Raw genomic sequence first — 20,735 nt, forward strand, 5'->3', positions numbered from 1 at the left:
TGCTTGGCTGTACATTACACGCATGCACACGCACACACACACACACACACACACACGCACATGTACACACACACTTAACAAGACCATTGGGCTACTATGGTAACTCTGGGATTTGAAGGTGTATGGTGCAGGATCATGGGTATGAGCGTGGAAGAAGTAGTAAATCTCAGTACTTAAGTAAAAGTACAAAAACTCTGAGACATGGAAGTAGAAAACAATGAAAACCCTTCTTAACTAAAAGTAAAAAGTACCTGCTTTTAAATGTACTTTAAGTATCAACAGTAAAAGTACTTGCATAAGGATTTCTTCACTTAATGTCTATAGTCTAATAAAAATGAATACAAAATAAACAGCAAGGGCTGTGGCATTTTAATAAAGTCAGTTTAAGGATAATGTCATTGTGCCATCTGTTGCCCAGTAAACATTCAGACTTATAACTCTGGTTATCTATCAGGGGGATCCGCATGAAGCTCGACTTTTCATTATTTCCCACAGGACAGTGAATGCTACACACATTTATCTAGCACGGAGGACCAGGAGTGTTTTTAAGATAAGTACAGTAACCCTGGGTGAACGGATGCTTCACATAAGACGAAGCAGAGTACTGGGTAGGATTGTGTTTAATAACAGCTAATTACCAACACACAGGTTGGGGGTTCAATCCCTGGCCCTGCAGTGTCATGTCAAAGTGTCCTTGGGCAAGACACTGAACCCTGAGTTTCCCCTGATGCTGCGCCTTTGGAGTGTAAATGTGTGTGAGTGTGTATCTGATGAGCAGGTGGCACCTTGTACGGCAGCCTTGGCCACTGTGTGGGAATGGTGAATGTTTCCTGTACTACGTAAAAGTACTTTGAGTAGTCGTTGAGACTAGAAAAACGCTAAATGAGAACAGTCCATTTACTGTACATTTACATTTCTTGCAGACAGCCTTTTTTCTACCATCTTACTGTAAGCTTAGGGCTCTGAAAGCATGGTACTTCATGTATGCCCTTCTTTAATCTATGTTTTGTAGGTCTCTTTCTTTTAATAATCAATGCTTTCTGCAATGTCTCCAGGGTGAATTTTATTTCTTTTCAAAGTTCAAAAGCCTCTCCACTTGGTCTCTGCCTTAGTGAACCAAAATAACGACTGACAGCGACACAGATGCTTTTTGACAGAGATAGATCAATGGTGTCTTCCTTCCCGTAAGGTAAAATAACAGGCCCACTGTGTCCCAGCAGCCCTAGATACAGCCTGTCTGGAGCCACTTGGGTTTAATTTTCCCAGCCTCCCCCAGAGTTTGATGGGTTTCATGGCTGTGGGTTTTTCAAGAGCTGAAGAAAAATTCCGTTTGACATCAGATGGCTGACTTACTAGAATCCAGTGTTTAATTTACGAGTCCTTGCAGAGACTCGGCAAGGCTTCAGCAGCTAAGTGAGCTTTAAATCAAGGGACGGCAGCTGGATTCTTGCAAGAGATTACCAGTGATCGCTGTATAAGTCACACTTAATTTTAAATGCCACTAACACCAGAGGAATGTCCATAGATTTTAAAAGTCACAGCAATGCCCCGACACTTTTATCAATGGGGAAATTATTCAGGTTGTTCCAAACTACAAATACCTGGCACTGTACCGGACAACAAGGTTAAATGAGACTCAAGGACTGATCTTTTGCAAACTAAGACATTGAAAATAATTTATTTTCTTAAAGAAACTGCTGGCTTTTAAATGATTTATACTGCTTTTATTAAGTTTTAACATGCAGTATTACCTGCTGGTTCAGAAATGACAGAGTCACAGAAAAAGACACTTAGAAAAGAGTTTCAACTGCCAGCAAGCTACTTCGGATACACTACCAAACATTGAACCCATTTACAAAAAGGCTAATAACATTGTATGTCATTACCCCTCTATCCCCCCTCTCCCCTTGCATCCCATTTTAAACTACTGCCATCTACGCCTTCTAACCAACAACAGATCCAAATTCTCTTTTGTACCACAAGCCATAAAAGCCTTAAATGAGTCAAAATAAGCTAGATGGAGCAATGGTAGAAGTTCACCAGGATGTCTGAGGAGTGGTGGTGTTTCTTCAGAGTCCTCGGGAAATAGAAGCACCGGTGAACCTTCTTGACCATTCTGGACCAGTTAGTCATCGAGGTGAGGTCCTGTGAGATGTGGATCTTCAGGAATTTGAAGCTGTTTGCACGCTCCAACGCCACACCATTTAGATGGATGAGTTCAGAATTCCTCCTGAAGTCCGAGATAAGCTCCCTGGTCTTCATGCTGTTAAGGAGCAGGTTGTTGTTATCACACCTCGCAGCCAGGGGATCCACCTCCTCCCCGTAGGCCAACTCGTTGTCGTCCGGGGCCAATCACTGTGGTGTCGTCTGGAAACATAATGATGGAGCTTGAGCCGTGTATTGGTCTGCAGGCGTAAGTGAAGAGGGAGTAGAGGAACGGACTCATCACAACCCTGTGGTATGCGGGTATTTGGGGTGAGGGTGGAGGAGCAATGGTGGTCCAAATAAACATGTTGGGGCCTGTTGGTCAGAATGTCCAATAACTAGTTGGAAGAAAGAAGCACTGGTGCCAAGATCTGTGAGTTTGGTGATTCATTTAGAGGGAATGACTGAACTGAAGTCTATAAACAGCCTTCTGGCGTATGTGTTGTTTTGGTCCAGGTGCGAGAGGACAGACTGCAGCTCTGTGGAGACTGCATCCTCTGTGCTCCTATTCTTGTTCTTGCGGTAGGCAAATTGGTGTGGGTCCAATATGGGGTAACAACAGCATTTGAGATGTGCCAGAACCAGCGACTCTAAGCACTCTGAGGTGATGGGGGTGAGAGCTACTGGCTGGTACTCACATCTTGGAGTGTTTTGGCACTGGCACAATGGAGCTGGATTTGAAGAAGGTCGGCACAACAGCACCGGCTAAGTACAGGTGGAAAAAGTCTGTCCGTTTTGTGGAGATGTTTGGCTTAATTTGCTTAGTCTCAAGTCATTTGGCAATGGTTTGAATGTAATGGACGCTCATTAAAGGGCCCATTTAACAAAAAAAAAAAATCACTTCTCTGGTGCTTCCATGCGCATACAAACTTGTAAAAACAACTATCCATGGTGGTTTGAGTGAGATCCTGTTTCTGAATGTCCTTGGCCTTCAGTCTCTGGGTGAGCTGGATGAAAATCTGAAAAATCTGGACGGCTTTCTACGTCACTAACCGAGACCAGGTAGCTAACCGTAGCATGCTACCAATAGCATGCTAGCTAGTTCTTAATGGCAAAACACTGCTACAACACCCACTAGTTCACCATAATCTCTAAAAGAACTACTTCCTGTCCCTGTTGTGCAGGTATTCCACAAGTGTCCCTGGTCTAGAAGAATTGTCCCTGCTAATCCTGCCTTGGACTGACCAAAGCTGGAGAAGAGTAATCTAGCTGATGTGCTCTTACCGAGCTACTGAGCATGTGCAGCTCCCAACAAAGATAGTATAGAAGTGAGATGTCTCACTCTGGAGATAAAACAGAGACCCAGACACACAGGGTGAAACACAATCTGCAGCAATGTGCAGTACAACAAAAATGTGTTTTTTGAAAATGAAACCATGGAAACCTCATCTAGTACAACCTCAAAATACAATTATAAACCATACTATGGGCACTTTAACATAAAATAGTTACGCACCATAGCTATAATCATCAGAGCAGATTGAGTTTTTGTCAGTTTTGTCGTTTCCATTAAATTATCTTGTGTATATATAGAACAACTAACTAACCTGATGGTGAGTGTTTGGAACATGAGGGTGTGAAGCTGCTGCTGTCTTCATGTCCCTGTTGTGACTAACGTCGCTCTGTCTTCAAACGACCAACTCATGTGAAGAGAAGTTGATACCAGGGGAGACCAAGGGAGTGTGAGGGGATGAGAGACCACTCCGTTACCACTACTAATGAGCCGGGACACACTGCAATTACATAAGCAGGTGTGTGTGTGTGAGCGTGTGAGTGCGTGTGTGTATGTCAGTTTGTGTGTGTGTTGGCACATTTGACCTATCCTATTTAAAGCCAAAGCAAAGGGACTCTTTCAGAGGGGACTGCAGTCCACACACACACACACACACACACACACACACACACACTATGGCAGGTTGGCAGCAGTACACAGAGGGTTGAAGATCAGATCAGTGTTTGATCCACACTGACCTTTAGTCTTGTTCCAAGTCGCCTCTTCCCTTCTGCTAATCCACCCATATCTCTCTTCTCTTTGCTTCTCTTCTCCTAATATTCTTTCTCTTTCATGCTAATGTAACCAGGCCCAATGAAGGGCTTAGCCAAAGTTAATAATTACCACTTAGACAACGCCACCTTGGGACTTTCACCCAAAGAGTTTACCATATGAATCTGATTTTTAATAATCCCAGGGGTTCCCACTACGCAGGTCAGGTCACAGAGTAATCAGAGACGTTGTTAGGTATGACTATGCAAATGATTTATTGTACTTTCAAAGGAATAAAAACTAACATTTACTAAAAGACCAAATAACAAACACCACTAATCTATTAAAGAAAACAAAAGACACAAATGTTTAGGGTCTGGGAGAAATTAAGTAAGTCTAGTAAAAATAAGGTACTTTGTAAAATTTAGAAAAGCAAAGGAATTTGTTAAGTTATTGGTTGCTACAGTGGCAGCAGGTGGATTATATAACTAAATAAATACTATCAATAAAACCACCACATGCAACTCACACTAAAACCATGCAATATATTTGAAATCAGTTTGTTATACTTCACCACCTGTTGTCCACCAATTGACACAACCATCAATTTTCATCAAACCTATGACCTAGTTGAAAGTCACAAGGACAAACACGCTCAGACTTGGACCAACTTCTCCCGTAAACCACCGTATGACACAATCAATAACACATAAAACAACTAAAACACGGGCGAGGCAAAACAGCAGCGACACTCGGACTCTGCGTACTTGGCTTGGCTTTGGCTGTACGAACGAAACAAACAGACATTAGAACCTTTATAGTTATCTGGCAAAGTGCAAAACATGTCACCAAACTCACCTCTGGCTGTATCACATCGAGACCCACACCCGACACACCGCAAACGTTTGGTCCGACCCAGCACGCCAGGTAACAGCAGCAGACAAAAAGAGACAGTCGGCTCTTTCGGCGGAGCCTTTATTTCCGCCTTGGTCACGTGACAGTTCACATGACCAACCCTTAACCAATCGGTTACACTAACTTATTTGATTTCTTCTTTATGCAAATAAAACAGTGATACTAGGGTTTGATCTGGGATCTCTCTTTAATTTTGAGCTGTCATTTTAACTCGTCATTTGGGTTCAGAGCTAGAGTTACTAGTTACTTCCAAAAAAGTAAATAAATGAATTACTCAGTTACAAATTACAACTTCTTACTTCGAGTAAATCCCACCCCTCTTTAATGGAACTTCAAATACATGTGCATGCTCAGTAATTCATGATGAATCTTAATATTATAGTGAAATGGACACTTACTGTAAGACGGGAAGAGTAATCAATTAGATTACTCGTTACTGAGAACAAGTGAGCCAAAAATGCGTAAAAAAAAACATAAATAAAATAATCGCCTGCAAATATTTTGCATCAAAACTATTCACACCTGCAGCAATGCAAATTTGCCACAGTTTGTAATCCAAGTTTCAGATATTGGCGCCAGTTCATCTGCAATGTTGGTGGGACAGGTCGAGGTCTTTCTGGAGACGCTGCTGAAGAGCGAGAGAGGAGAATAAAGGTTTAGTGGTGAAGACATTAAGTGCATGTATGGTAGCTAGAGGCTGCAGTGTGAGCACAAATACATGCTGCAGCTCCTCAAAACCCACGGAGGTTTCCTGTCTTGTTTCCCTGGCCAAGTACCAAGTCCCCGGCATGTAAAGACCTTCTAGAAGCAACTATCACACAGTAAAAGACAGTAGAAGAAACTCGCTAGCCTAGCAATGTTAGGTGTACACACATCCCATGATGCCACCCCATGATGAGGCTCAGTACTCTTTTGCTTGTGTGAATATGTCCATGTATACTCCTCGAAAATAATACAATCCCCACTTTTTCAGACGGTTTGGTCTTAACCCGGGTATCAGCCATCAGGCCTGTCTGTCACGCTGCAGCCGGCTCCATCTAATCACTGGAGCTGTACTGAGTCAGTGAAGCCCCGGGGAAGACTACGTCACGTGTGTTTTTTTGTGTGTGTGTGTATACACTGTATGACGTGTGTGTGTGCGTATATGTGTGTGTATATATATGTGTGTCTGTGTGTTTGTCAGCATACACTGTTTGACTTTAAATGTCTGTATGAGTGTTTGTGTTTGTTAGACTGTGTGTGTGTGTGTGTGTGCGTGTGTGTGCGTGTGCGTGCGGGTGTTTATGTGTTTGTCCTATGTGGAAATTTTTTTTATAAATTGTTGCAGCTGCTTTTGAGTAAAATGCATGTGGGTGAGTGTGTTCTGTGCGCTACATTATTTATTTGTGTGTGTGTGTGTGTGTGTGTGTGTGTGTGTGTGTGTGTGTGTGTGGTTAACACTAATGTTAATCTGAGCGTAGGAGAATTAGATGAAGCATAGATATTGAATCATTACAGGCTCCATGTAGTGTGCTAATAAATGCATGTTTTTTCACAGTGCAAACACTCTTTATCAGCCACACAGGAACAGCAGGAAGCTGAGAAACACACACACACACACACACACACACACACACATACACACACACACACACACGATTGTTGGACTAAAACTCCTCTCATCTGTTTTATTCAATTCCATTCTATTCAATTCAAGATGGGCTTGTGGTAAAAATGGAAGTAATGAAATATTGCTAATGTATCCTGGCAAATAAAATAACCCCTACAAACACGTCAAAGACACTTCAGATTCTGAATGTGGGGGAGGGTTGTGTAACACACCTGAATCTGGAACTGTGATTGTGTGTCATCCCTGCTGGCTTTACTGTCTGGATGTAGGACATATCTGGGCAGGAAATGCTGACTTTTATAAATAGTTACATGTCAGTGATGAAAAAAGGAAGCAAAGTAGAAAAGACTTGTAACAGTTAGGGAATAAAAAGTAAATGTGAACTGAAAGCAGCAGATCGATGAGTATAAATTGACTCTGCTGTTGATCTGTTTTCCACCATTGCAAATTAGGGTGCTTTCAAACCTGAGCTGTTCCGTCTTTTTCCGCCAGATTACCGGCACCTTCTGCTTTCTTTGGTATTTTACGTTTTGTTTTTTACAATTGCCAGGACAATTCTTTCAATACTATTCACATCTTTCCTAAACTCTTAACACACCAACCAGCACCATCTCACGCCCATCTCGTAAAATACCGACGCTTGGTCAGGTGCCTTTGTCGTTGTGATATGACACTAAAGATCTTCTTCAGTGTCTTATAACACACGCTTGGTCATCTCCTTTAGCGTCTTATAACACACGCTTGGTTGTCTCCTTTAGCGTCTTATAACACGCGCTTGGTTGTCTCCTTTAGCGTCATGTAACACGCGCTTGGTTGTCTCCTTTAGCGTCTTATAACACGCCCTTGGTTGTCTCCTTTAGCGTCTTGTAACACGCCCTTGGTCGTCTCCTTTAGCGTCTTATAACACACGCTTGGTTGTCTCCTTTAGCATCATGTAACACGCGCTTGGTTGTCTCCTTTAGCGTCTTATAACACGCACTTGGTCGTCTCCTTTAGCGTCATGTAACACGCGCTTGGTTGTCTCCTTTAGCGTCTTATAATTTGACACAAAACAACACAGGACTTTCACCCACGAGACCAGAGTTTGTGTCCTTTTCTTATTTTGCATTTTTTTAAATTACGCCAAATCGGTCCTGACCCAAAAGCGCCAGCAAACAGTCCTAATTAAGCGCGTCGTAACATGACGCCAAAACACTGCGTCTGACTGATATGCTAAAATTGGCTTTTTGCGTCATTAACAAACGCCAAAGGCACCTGAACAATTAGAACATTTTGAAATGCTGGGAACGCTTAGATCCAATTATTACTGTACTTGCTGAGGAGATACTGAGAAGTGTGTGGACCCCTTTTGCACACCCTTGCTACAAAGAGTAAAGGCAGTGAGGGAGGAGAAGGCAGGAAGATGTGGTGAAAGAGGAACACTAGAAGACTTGAAGAGAGTTTGACACCACCGCCAACAACAGCTAACCCTCAACCCATAGCTAAGCCTGGAGGACTCCAGAGTAGCATGCACAAACGTCTGGCCTTTGTCTCTGCCCCTCTTTTACTTTTTCCACAACATAGCACAGACACATTCTCACCCACATAGACACACAAACATGCATTTAGAAACTGCACAAAGCACACACTACCATTAGAGCCTCGGCTCTCTCCGTCCGCTCCACCATAATTCATTACAAATGTTTTAAGGAACCCTAAACACATGAGTGGGTAACAATGAACACAATTTGTGCAGAAGAGCCTTGTGTTAGAATAGCACCAGTTGGTGTTTTGGCTTGTGGACAAATAATGAGGCTGTTATACCCTGCTGACTGCTGTGTGCACTAGACTAATAGGAACTTGTATTACAAAGAGTGTACATACTCCATCTAAAGATAGAAGTAGTTGTGGTATCGTGGGTCAGCGGGGGCCCGACAACAATTTCTTGCCCAGGGGCCGAATAACTGATCTTACCACGACTTTTCTTATATTGCAAAATTTGCTGTGACCATGAGTTCAAACAATCTGTGTTATTCCTCAAAGGAACATGTTGGCGCTTTAAAACCTGTGTTTGAGTTCATTTGGCCTGGACCAAGGAAAATAAGATATGTTGTTGTATTTCAGTTGTAGTCCGTTTCATGTTACGATTGTCCTTTAACAAATTAGGGTCATTAGGGTCTCATTGATTGGACCGGATCCTGCATCATTAGCACCCACGTAGGGAAATTAAATTCCAGTGACTGACAGCAAGCCAAGCTGCACTTCAATGCTTCTGATGTGTATATGTATGTTCTTGGAGCTGAGGAATAAATTACAGATTATGTGTATTATTAGTTGTATTAATCTGGAAAATGACTGCATGTCATGAACCATGATACAGGTAGAGACAGGAGTAAGAAGAAGCATCTTGTAGAGTAATATTCCATGAGGTATACGCTTGTTAATTAACTGCCGGAGTACACAGAGTGGGATGCAAGCACAGCAGGCTGCAGTTTTAACATGCTTTCTCAAATTAATCAGGAAAAAGTTCTAACATATGTTGTCATGGTTATCTAATCATTTAAATGAATATAAATCCACCTGCTGTTGTTAAGATTTTTGGAATTCATTTTAATTCCTATTATTGTGAGTATGCATCAATGCTATGATTCAATCAGGAGAGACATGTTTGCAGATATGCAAATAAGTTTATTGTACAGCTCTAATAAAAGGTACAAAGTCTTTGGCGATTAGACTCCGTTGCTGTGTGAATATTTTGTGTATCTATATAGGGGTAGAGAACCATCATAACCCCCCGATGGAATCTAGACACCGGGGGTGGTGACGAAGGAGCCCGAAGACCAGACCGAAGGAGGCTCCGGACCGGTCAGCTGGAGTAGATGACTGGAGGTGGAAGGGGGGGTGGAGGGTTGCACTTTTTGCCTGCAACGACAGCCAATAGCAAAGGGAGAAACCAATTTAAAGCAGGGCTGTGACTCTGTGATTGGCCCTAGCCATTTGTGTATGATTCTGATTGGTTTAACAGTAGTTGAACGTTAACATTAGAAACTGATTCCATCCGAATGTGACTCAAGAAAGGATTCGGTGAACCCCAAGGTTGAATCCTGGGCCTCATGGAGAGAAGAAATGGTTCATCTTTCTGATCGTCACGTCCAGCAAACTGCAACCCAGCTTCGGTGCACGGACGAGGTGTGGGAGTTGGAGTTTGGTAAATGACCCTTTTAGGTTCAGAAGGCAAGACTTTTAAAACGTACTTCCTGTCCTATTTGCAAAAACTGACCCTATGTTCCAGTAGAACTTCATGAAGGAGGCCCCACCTACAGCCAAAGTGCAATTTGCAAAAATCCACCGCTCCCTGTTCAGATGCACCTATCAGGGCCAGGTGGCTTGACTATCTGCGTGTCAATCACTGCTCATGCACATGCATTTATTCTCCCTTGTGGGGGGAATGGCTTGGAAGACCTTTATCAATCTTTGACCTTTAAGGATCTTCACAAAGCTGTCCAAAGCCTCTTTAACCCTTACTAGAGTCCTCCATAAGATACTATGTTATGTTAACACTCGGTTTGTCACTGTTGGCAAGTAAGTGCCAGGGTCAAAAACAACTTGTATTGAGTCTTATTTTTGCTCACTGTTAGACATGACTTTGTAGAGAAAGACTGGAGACCTTCAATAATCAGTTTACTGTCCCTGGAGAAACCAGCAACGTGTGACACAACATTTTACTTGTGCTGTAACAATAGACAATATTTCAGACCTTGGAATAGCTGTAACACAAACACTATTATTGTCCTTCATAAATCAGTGTGGAACATGATTTGTTAGGTTTTGAAAATGCTATGGTGACCAAGGTGAGAAACCACTGTCATGAATCAATTGAGAACTGAAGTTTCAAGGGCAGTGACACAAGAAAAGACAACAAATCGATATTAAAAGAGAAATGGCAAACACAAGTGCCTTCCATCCGGCTGCCTCACTGTCTCTATGCAACTCTTCAACAGTTCCAGTAGGAGGAGGACCGAGGCTTATTAGACATGGGAGAAAGAGTTCACCGCTAATAATTGGTCTCTGTTAGACAACACAAAAAATAGGAATTATTGAAGAGACCTTGTGAGATTGGTAGAAAGGAGGATGTTACAAGATAGACATTACTGTTTGTTTAAAGTGCATCCTCTGTACAGGACCAAAGTGAGCCAGCATTACACTGTACATTAAATGCCTTGTGGAGCATGTGTCCACAAACAAACCAATACGTTAAGACTTACATTTTAAAGAACGCAGAAATATTGAGATCTGATTAGCCACTGACAATGAATTTAAAACATGTACAAAGACATTGCAAAAAAACAACCGCTGGGGACATTTTCAACCCCACTTATGCATCGTTAAGTACCATTATTGCCTTCAACAGCGAGACACCTGCCACAGGGACGAAGCATGAAGACAAATACAAAAAAAAGTGTTGAGGGAAAACTCTTAATAGTAAAGATCTACAATACAGGGGAGCCTGTGGTGAAGGCAGATATATACAGAGAGACAGAGAGAGCAAATAACCTCTGCCTTTTCTGACTCATCCACTCTACCCTTCCACATTAATCAGGCCTGATCGGGGACTGGGGGGTTTAGGGTTTGCTCTGGGGATTCGAGAAGTTGGTTCCTGATTGGAAGGTCAACAGTCCAAATCCCTGCCATGGCAGGGGAAATCAGCCAAAGCTGCTCTGTCTCAGTAAATAAATTTGAGGAGCCCCTGAGCAAGGTGCTTAACCCCTGCCTGCACTATTGGATCTGACCGGTGAGGACCTGGGAAACTTGGATTACCCCCCCCCACTTCCCCAACTGCTACATTACACCTGTCAGGAATTTAGCAGATACTCTTATCCAGGGTGACTAACACTGAGTGTCTGGTAGAAAACACCTGCATTTTTAAAGATATTGACATTGGAAAACCTAACTACCCAACACTCATGAAAGGGACAATGTACGAAAATGTATTCACACCCATTCGTATGATATCCTGCGAAATTAGGCAACTGTCAGGTGGTCATGTGACGCCAGCTAAAGAGCTCCACATTGTATATATCAGCAGCAGTTAATTGAGTTTAGCTGACAAAATGTAGGCACCAAAACAACTAGTTTAGATTTGGAAAAAGATAGTAGTTTATTGTATTGTTCAAAAAAATCTTAATTTCCTCCCAAAAGGGTAGTGATATTTTGCAGTCAACCAGTCAAGAAAGCAGACAAGATCAATGCAATCACTCTGTCAACAAACCACCATAATCCAATTTAAGTAATATGTACATAAATCAAAGTATTAAGCTTCACCAGGATTGCAAGCTCTGGATGTTACAGGTTGCGGCCACCAGCAACATTTAAATGCCTAATGGCAGAAGGAATGAAACATGGGTTGCACATGGGGGGGGGGGGTCAATTTAAATTCAATTTTATTTATAATATCAATTCATAACATGAGTTATCTCAAGACACTTTAAAGATGGAGGTCTAGAACACACTCCATAACTTACAAAGCCCCAACAATTCTAGTAAGTCCCCCAATGGCAAGCACAGTGCGACAGTGGTGAGGAAAAACTCCCTTTTAGGAAGAAACCTCAGATAGACCCAGGTTCTTGCTAGGTGGTGTCTGAAGGGGCCGGTTGGGGGTGTGATGGAGAGTGGTTATAACAGTCATAGTAAAAGATAATGGAATAGTGACCAGACTAGAAATATTAGTTTGTAGTAGTTCATGGCATAGCAGGGCTACCTCCTGACGACCTCCAGGTATATCGGCCTCCCCTCTGAGCCCCAGTTAGAGGCACTGAGGCTGGGTTAACATGCTCCAGCACCCTCATGCTCCCTCCCAAGACCCAGTTAGTGGCTGTAAGCCTGGGTAAGCACCTCCAGGGCTATAGGCCTCCACCCTGAGCCCCAGTTAGTGGCTGTAAGTGTGGCTGACAGCCTCCAGGGCACTACACAGCATTATAAGGCACAGCAGGACGTAGCAGGGCACCGCAGAGCGTAATCGGATGTAACAGGGCATCACAGGATGTGTAGCAGGACCACGGCAACAGCTGCACCCATGAATTTGGTGTCTTCCTTATCCAAGGAAAGTCAGAATCCCTGGAGGCATTAAAATGAATACACAAGAAAGAAGATGGCCAGAATTACCCAGTTATTCTCTTTGTTTTCTGGCCTACCTGGATCTTCCAGAGTGAGCTCAGGAATGGTGACTGAACTCCCTCGAACAAACACAACTTTCCTAGGCTAAAGTCTTGAAAGCGCTGCGTTTTCATGACCCACCCATCCACCCTGACCTCCTTCCTACGCAGTCTCTAGCCTTCCTATAAAGCAGTAGCCAATGTGGTGCATGCAGAAAAAACATCTGTTGAATACATACAAATTGCATTTTTTTTGCATTTTGCATTTTTTTTTGTGGTAATTCAATTAATTACAATTTGTTTTGATATTTGAGTTCACTAAAACAGAATATTTCCATTTATTTTACTATAACCTCAGGTCTTTCGAGAGACTCTGATCCATCATGCATCCCTTTCAATTCATTGTTTGTATTATTTTTAGGTTTACCTTGTTATTAGTTTGATCTGTAGTAAGTGCTGCCAATCAGCAACTTGAATAACTAAATTACATCATTAAACGTATATGTATGTACAGAAGAAGGAAACATACAGAAGTTTGTGTCCCTTAGCCCACGAGCAGGCCAACAAATAAATAACTCAGAAATCAGGTCACATCTTTTGTGTTTTCTTCATAAAAGTAGAGCTTGCAAAGATATCGGGACAGTGTTGAGTCATAATTTCATCATCCATGTTTAAAATTCAAAGAGCTTTGTAAAATGAGAAGAACCCAGCTGTCTTGTAAATTATTTTGAGCTGCCTATATGACAGCATCATGCTCCACTGCATTAGTTTAGCTCTGTGTCCAACAGTAACTTCACAGCTCTGGCTGCCTTGTTATATTATTCTAAAAGAAAATGCTGGAATTGAATTTGGCCCATGGGAACAAACTATAATAAAACAACATCCAAAGACAAATCCTGAGTGAAAAGCTCAAGAATAGATAAAGTGAACACTTCTAAAAATGTGTTCAATATAAACAATTTCTTTTATCTTTCATTTTGAGAGGAAAGTGGGCCGCTGAAGTGTAGGGTTAGGGCACTTTCCACAGGCAAACTCGTTGAAACATTTAACAGTGTTTGTGTTATTAGAGTGTCTACATCAGCGGCTGAAACATCTTGTTTGCCTGGCAATGCACAAAGGCACCATGGTGATTATAGTGAGATTTCAGCTTAGCAGTGTTTCAATCAGGAGAGACCCATTTGCAGATATGCAAAAAGGTTTATTGTACAGCATAATAAAATGTACAAAGTCTTTGGAGATTAGACTCCATCGTTATAATAATAGTTCACATATAGGGGTAGAGAAACATTATGACGCCCCAATGGAGTCTAGATCTAATCTACTGTCAACTGGAGTAGATGACTGGAGGTGGGGGGGAGGGTTGCACTCTTTGCCTGCAACAACAGCTGACAGCAAATGGAGAACAGATTTAAAGCAGGGTTGTGACTCTGTGATTGGCCGTTGAAATTCAATGTTTGGATAACAGCTGTTTTCCTGAGTCTTCCTGAAAGAATTTACGCTGAGCTACATTTGTTGTTTTCTAAGATTAGTGCAATGTGGCGAGAACAAGGATTACAGGCACTTTAAAGTTACTTTCTGGCATTCAGATCAAATAAAGAAGATCATAAACAAGAACTTCCAGGTTCCACTCAACTAGAATGACTGATATGAAAGTAAACTGCTATTTTTTTATCTAAAACTAAAGCAGCTGCCAGCTACCAGAAAGATACCTGGTACTTCAGTGGCACATGGGTCTCCAAGACAAATTCTTGGGCTTAGAACAGCGGCACTAGATCAACAAGAAAGACACCAGAGAGAAACTGACCAAAGTGTTGCTTTGGTCGATAAAAGTAAACTTTGTTGAATAATTTCGGTCTATTATTTATATTGTACTAAAACTGTTTAAATTCTGTGAATACATATTACAAGTAAAACAGACATACAGTTGTTTGTCATCAACATTATAGGATATATCAAGGAGAAAGGAAGGGGCCCAAGTACTGAGCCTTGTGGCACACTGTATGTATATATATATAGATGGATGGATGAATGGATGGATGGATGGATAGAGGGATAGATAGATAGATAGATGCGAGAGATGGAGACAGGACAGATGTAATCTCTGTTAATGTTCAAACCTGTAATCAATGAAAACCTTTACTACTACAATAGATACCAGCTTAGTAGGAACACCCCTCCAGTTAAATAGAGGAAAGAATGGGAGAAGTTTAAGGTGAAAGAAACATGAGTTATACTTCTGCAAAAATACACATTAATTTCTTTGAAAATTTACTAAGAGAAGGGTGTTATGGATAATTATGGGTCAGAGGAACAATCTCAAACACATTTCTTGCAACTCTGCATGTCGAACAAGCTAGAAGGTGATCCAACTTCCTGTTCACAGGAAGGTTGGAAACGAACATGTTAACATTATTACAAAGTCTAAGTATAAGAAAACAACATGAATGTCTGCGACAATAACCACATAGGAATATTAAAGAATTCATTTTTTGTACTTAATTTTGCCCAATATTTGCAGAATTGGAGTTAAAATACTCGATTGCATGTACATGTTGGCTGCCTCTGATTCACACATTAAAGAACATCATTTCTACAAATCAAACCCATCCATTTAGTACAAGTAGAAAACTAACATTGTACAGTTTAAGATGTTAGATAAGATAGGATATTCACCCCAAGGGGATACTAATAGTGCTACACATGTTACATAGTACAATTGAGGAGTTATTGGGAAAATGTATCTGAACCACACTCAATAATTCTCATTGTTCTCATAATTTCTAATTCTTCATCATTGAATACTGTTGTTCAGTGGATTGGTAGAGTGTGTGTTAGCAAAGCTTCACTTTCTCCTTTAGTTCCCTTGTGCAAAAGTCTGCATAAATCAACGTTTCCATTAGCGCATGCACACACCACACACCACACGCTTGCATGCAAGCACGCAACAAATTCCACCACCTTATCCATTACCCACCACACTTTCCTGTTCACCTGTTATATCCACATATCTTTCACAGACACGTGCACACACTCCTGCCCCAGCTACACCAGCCACACCTACACCCTTCACTACTCCTCTCCCCTAATGTTCTCACCACCGTCTCCGCCTCGCTGATAGCATCTCTGTCTCTTGCAGAGGAAAATGTCTCCCTCCGCCGCTTCCTTATCACAGGAACAATGCGGCGGGGTGCAATGACACGGGCGCCTTATCAGCAGCACAATACACAAAAGACGATACAATGCCACACACTGGCGCACAAACTCGTAATACGGCTCATTCAGCTCCGGTGAATCAAACTACTCGCACAATGCTGCCTCACAGGGATTTATTGATGATTGTATCCTACTTGGGCTTTCATTTGTGTGTCTACTGTCTGACGCTGTGTCACACCACGAGGCACTCAACCCACGGCGGTAAAGTGCAAAATCAACACATCCTTGACACAAGAGACATTAAATACAGCATTGAGTCCTATGTGATGCTTACTCAAAGTGATGTGTTTTATTAAGTTTTTCTCCGCTCTCTGTCAATGCCTGTCAGTTAAGTACTTTGAGTTCCTGTACAATCATAGCGTGCAGTTGACTTTCTAAAGCGTGAAGCAATCTGCAAAAGGTCATGCAGCACTCAGTAGCACTGACTAAATACAACCATAGTTTGTTACCACAGTTGCTGCGTGATTGAATCTCCTTGTTTCCTGTTGACACCAAGGTTAACCAGCCTACTCAGCCCTGCGTTACACCTGAAACACCCCTGGAATCTCTCATTATCTGCAACCACAGGTGTGTGTGTGTGTTTCAGTCTGACTGCCTTGGGAGGAAGCCCACTAACAGATCAATTTCCCTTCTTCTGTAAGGGGTGTATAAGGTGAATCTTGCTCTTCCCGTTGCTCGCTGCTCTCGGTTTCCCCAGAGGACGCAGTTAGAGAGGAGCCGCTGAAATCCCGGGCGATACCTTTCGCTCCAAAACAACACCAAAAACTTCAGGGAGAAGATGAGATGCTGAGAATACATCTCAGGGGGCTTTAGAAACTGTAAACCAACACACGCAAACACACAGGCATGCACCTTCATCCGCACACAGGACAACACAGAAGATAATAACAGCTCAAATCCATGGCCTGTGAACACACAAACACACACACACACACTGTCTCCTGTGGGAGGCTGCAGTCCATTTATGAGGTAATAAAAACATGCTGCCCAGCGGTCAATTTATGTAGACTGCTCCGTATGACGATGCCGATGAAACTACTGAGCACTAGTCAAACACTCAAATATGCCTGTGTGTGTGTGTGTGTGTGTGTGTGTGTGTGTGTGTGTGTGTGTGTGTTTTGACCCCAACCTGCTGTTGCAGTGGTTTTATCATGCAATCACCCGCTAAGATGCTGGTCGGGGCTGCAAAAACATCTCTGATGTAAAGCTCTCTCCAGCCAGTTGTAGCCCATCAGACTGTGTGTGTGTGTCTGTCTGTCTGTGTGTGTGTGTGTGTGTGTGTGTGTGTGTGTGTGTGTGAGAGAGAGAGAAAGGACAGACAAAATTGATGTTTCTCTAGGGAATAGCAATTTCTTTCTTCTCTGCCCAGTTGGGAGAAGGCCAGCTGTGATTGGTTTTTCCTCCACATCCCTTCATCATAATAACAACTTGATTCTGGTGCCTCAAACACACACACACACACACACACACACACACACACACACTCTCTTCCTCTGTCCCGCGCTGCATTACAAACTCCTGTTTTATCACTCTTTACATAAACACACACCGACTCCCTGCTTCTCCGTTTGTCCTGCTCTTCTCCTTTTTTTCACTTTTTTCTTTTCCTCTTTTTGTCATTTGAATTCTCTCCCTGCATCGTATTCATCCCTTCATCTGCCGTATCAAAACAGTAACATTTTATTGCATTTTCACGAATATGGACACAAAGTCTGTTCGTTTGATCTCATCGTAATTTCTCCTTAATCCGTTTATGCGATCAACGCTGATGGAAACGTTACTTGCCGTGTAAATAATGGGTTGCGATTACGCTTTGTTTCATTTTTTGGGTTGTAACCGGCCATACAACGAAGATTAAGTCGTTTTTGGTCATGTACTCTTTCATTTCTGTCAACAAAGACACATATAAGTGGACAAAAGAGGAGACGAGGGCTTTTAATTTCATTAACAAGTGAAATATGACGGTTATCTTAATAATTTAATTGATATTGTTTATTGATCCCCTCGTGGGGAAATGACTAATTACACTCTGTTTTGTTACTAATCAATTAACACAGGCACACACAAGCTCAGGTCCTAATCATGCACTAATGGAGAGATGTCAGAGTCAGTGGGCTGCCAGTGCTGGACCAGCGCCCTGAGCAGATGGGGGGGGGGGGGGTACGGTGTCTTGCTCAAGAGCACCAGGCAGTGCCCAGGAGGTGAACTGGCATCTCTCCACCTGCCACTCCACCCTCTGCACTTCAGCACTCGTGCAATATTAATCATTTGGAGGCAAACAGCTTGCTTGGATGCTGTGGGATTCAGTGAGAAAAGGAATGGAAACACTATAAAATGTCTGAAATCTGACCGATACACCAACGTGTGTGTGTGTGTGTATTATCAGCTGTAGAGCCGCTGGATGGAAACACACTTTCAGCTGCATCGTTTGCATGAATGTTTTTAGCAAACTTCAGTGAATTTGATTGATGTACTTGTACATTATATCAATCAATTGTATATCAAGTATATTGTATATACTACTGTTTCCTTTTCTCATTTCCTTTCTTCTCTTCTTGTTTCCTGTCATTCCTCTCATCTCCTAGTTCCTTTTCTTATTTCTCTCTTCTTGTTTTTTCTCTTATTATCCTGTCCTTGTTACACACCTCCCCTTCTTTTCTTATTTATCTCTTTTTCCCTCCGATGTGCCTCCCCTCTCCTTGTTTTCCTCCCATTTCATCTTCCGTCCTTGTTTCTTCTCATTCCCCTCCTTGTTTCCCTCCTCTCGTACCTGAGGCCTTCTACCTCCTGCTGGTTCATTAAATAAAAATGAAGGTCAGGGTATTAACATATTGGTTTGGGATTTTCAGGATGTTTTCAATTACTACAAACATTAGTCTAATGAGTCTCCTCTTTTCTTTTCATCTGATTGCTCTGCTGCTTTTCTCCACCTCTATGTAGCTCCATTTACCCCTTCCTTTTGACCTTAACTTTGTCTTCATCTATTTCCCCTTTTCTCCATTTACCCATCACCTCTTTCTCTCTCTCCCCTCCTTTCTGTATCTTATCTCAACGTCCTTCTGTCTCCTTCTTCCTCTTGTTTTTCAGTGATTTCATTCATTTTCCTTTCCATTCTCTCAACTGCTCAATCGCGCTCTCAGCTTTTCACTCTAGCCGTTTCTTTCCTCCATCTCATCTGTTTTCCTCTCCTTCATCTCTCCCCTTACCTTATATGCATCACTACCTGCGGGCCGTGCCTCCTGTTGGATCTCAAAGCGGCGATTCTTTGCAAAGTTATTTATTACAGAGCTGATTGTGGTATTAAAGATTGATTGTGCTGTTAAAGTGTTGTTTACAGGCCAGACAGCCCCCCGGGAGCGGGCCCCTTCGTCTGGCTCTTTATTTATCCATCGAACAACGGCAGCACGTCTAGAAAACAAAGAGCTTTTCTTTTTGCTTTTGATTTGCTCTTCAGCTTCCTGATCAAAGCTCATGCTACGTGCTCAGCGCGGGGCTGTTAGCTGATGGATGAATATGCATCACGTAGTCTAAGGCCCTGTTTAGGGGAATACACTGAAAAACGTAAAAAAAAACGTTTTATCAGATGTGCCCTTCTGACTGTGGATCTGATGACATAAATAGATAATGACCTCTTCTGGAGAGTCCATCATGTTTTTTCATTCGTCTGTGTCCTCCTTGGCTACTAGCAACTGCGTGGAGGGGATGTGGTGACGGACGACTTGTTTCATGTGACTGGAGCTCCGAAATCAGAGGATCAGAATCAGATTTTTTTCAACAACAAAAAATTACTCAAAGCAATCAATCGACTACCAATAATCGATTGATTTTTAACTTTGCAGCTCTAATTTTAGGATAACAAACATCAATTCAAGATATCCTGAAGGAGCAAACTACATTATAATTTCCACTCATCTGCTTTCTGAAATTCTGTCTTTTTTTTCACTGATACAATGCTGACTAAAGACAAGTAGGACTTCCACTACTGACACATCGGGGTAAATGAGGGTAACAAGCCTTTTTTGTGATAGAGAAGGCCTGCTGGAGCACAGCTGAACAGTAATCTGTGTGGCAGATGAAGCACACAAGTCATAAAAACAAGGCATCTGCCAGAGGCCTGGAACTGAATCACTGCACTAAACAAGAAATGTATTAATAAACGAGAACGTGCTTGCTACTGCAATCTGGGCAGATGAACTCAAACGAGACAAATGAGTGGCATCCAGCACTTCCTTCAATTTGCCCTTGCAATATTATCACTTGGGGATTTAGCTGATGAAGTCCTCATCCTGAGTGACTCGTAATGAATGAACAAGTAGGTGAGGAGTGGCTCGCTCAAGGACGCTGACAGGCAACACTTCCCTCATCAGAAAACTGACAGAATCCCTTTCTTCATGTATCTTAGAATTGACTGTTGTCATAACCAAACTAGGACTTCATCATGTCACTGCCAAAAGGACCCGGACGACGGCTCCAAATATGATTTGTATCTTACCTTTATATTTAGTCAACAACATTGGGACTCGTCCATACACTGTCAACATAATGGACGTAGCAGTAGTGACGTACCCCACTGGTTCGTGGACTGCCGTTTTGAAGCCGTAGATGCAAACTAGAAACTAATAACTCTCATCCTTGAACAATTTTTATCTTTTATTGCCCACCCCCTCTCTTTCCTCTG

The sequence above is a fragment of the Etheostoma cragini genome, chromosome 3, assembly GCF_013103735.1.
Source record: "Etheostoma cragini isolate CJK2018 chromosome 3, CSU_Ecrag_1.0, whole genome shotgun sequence".
NCBI lineage: Eukaryota > Metazoa > Chordata > Actinopteri > Perciformes > Percidae > Etheostoma > Etheostoma cragini.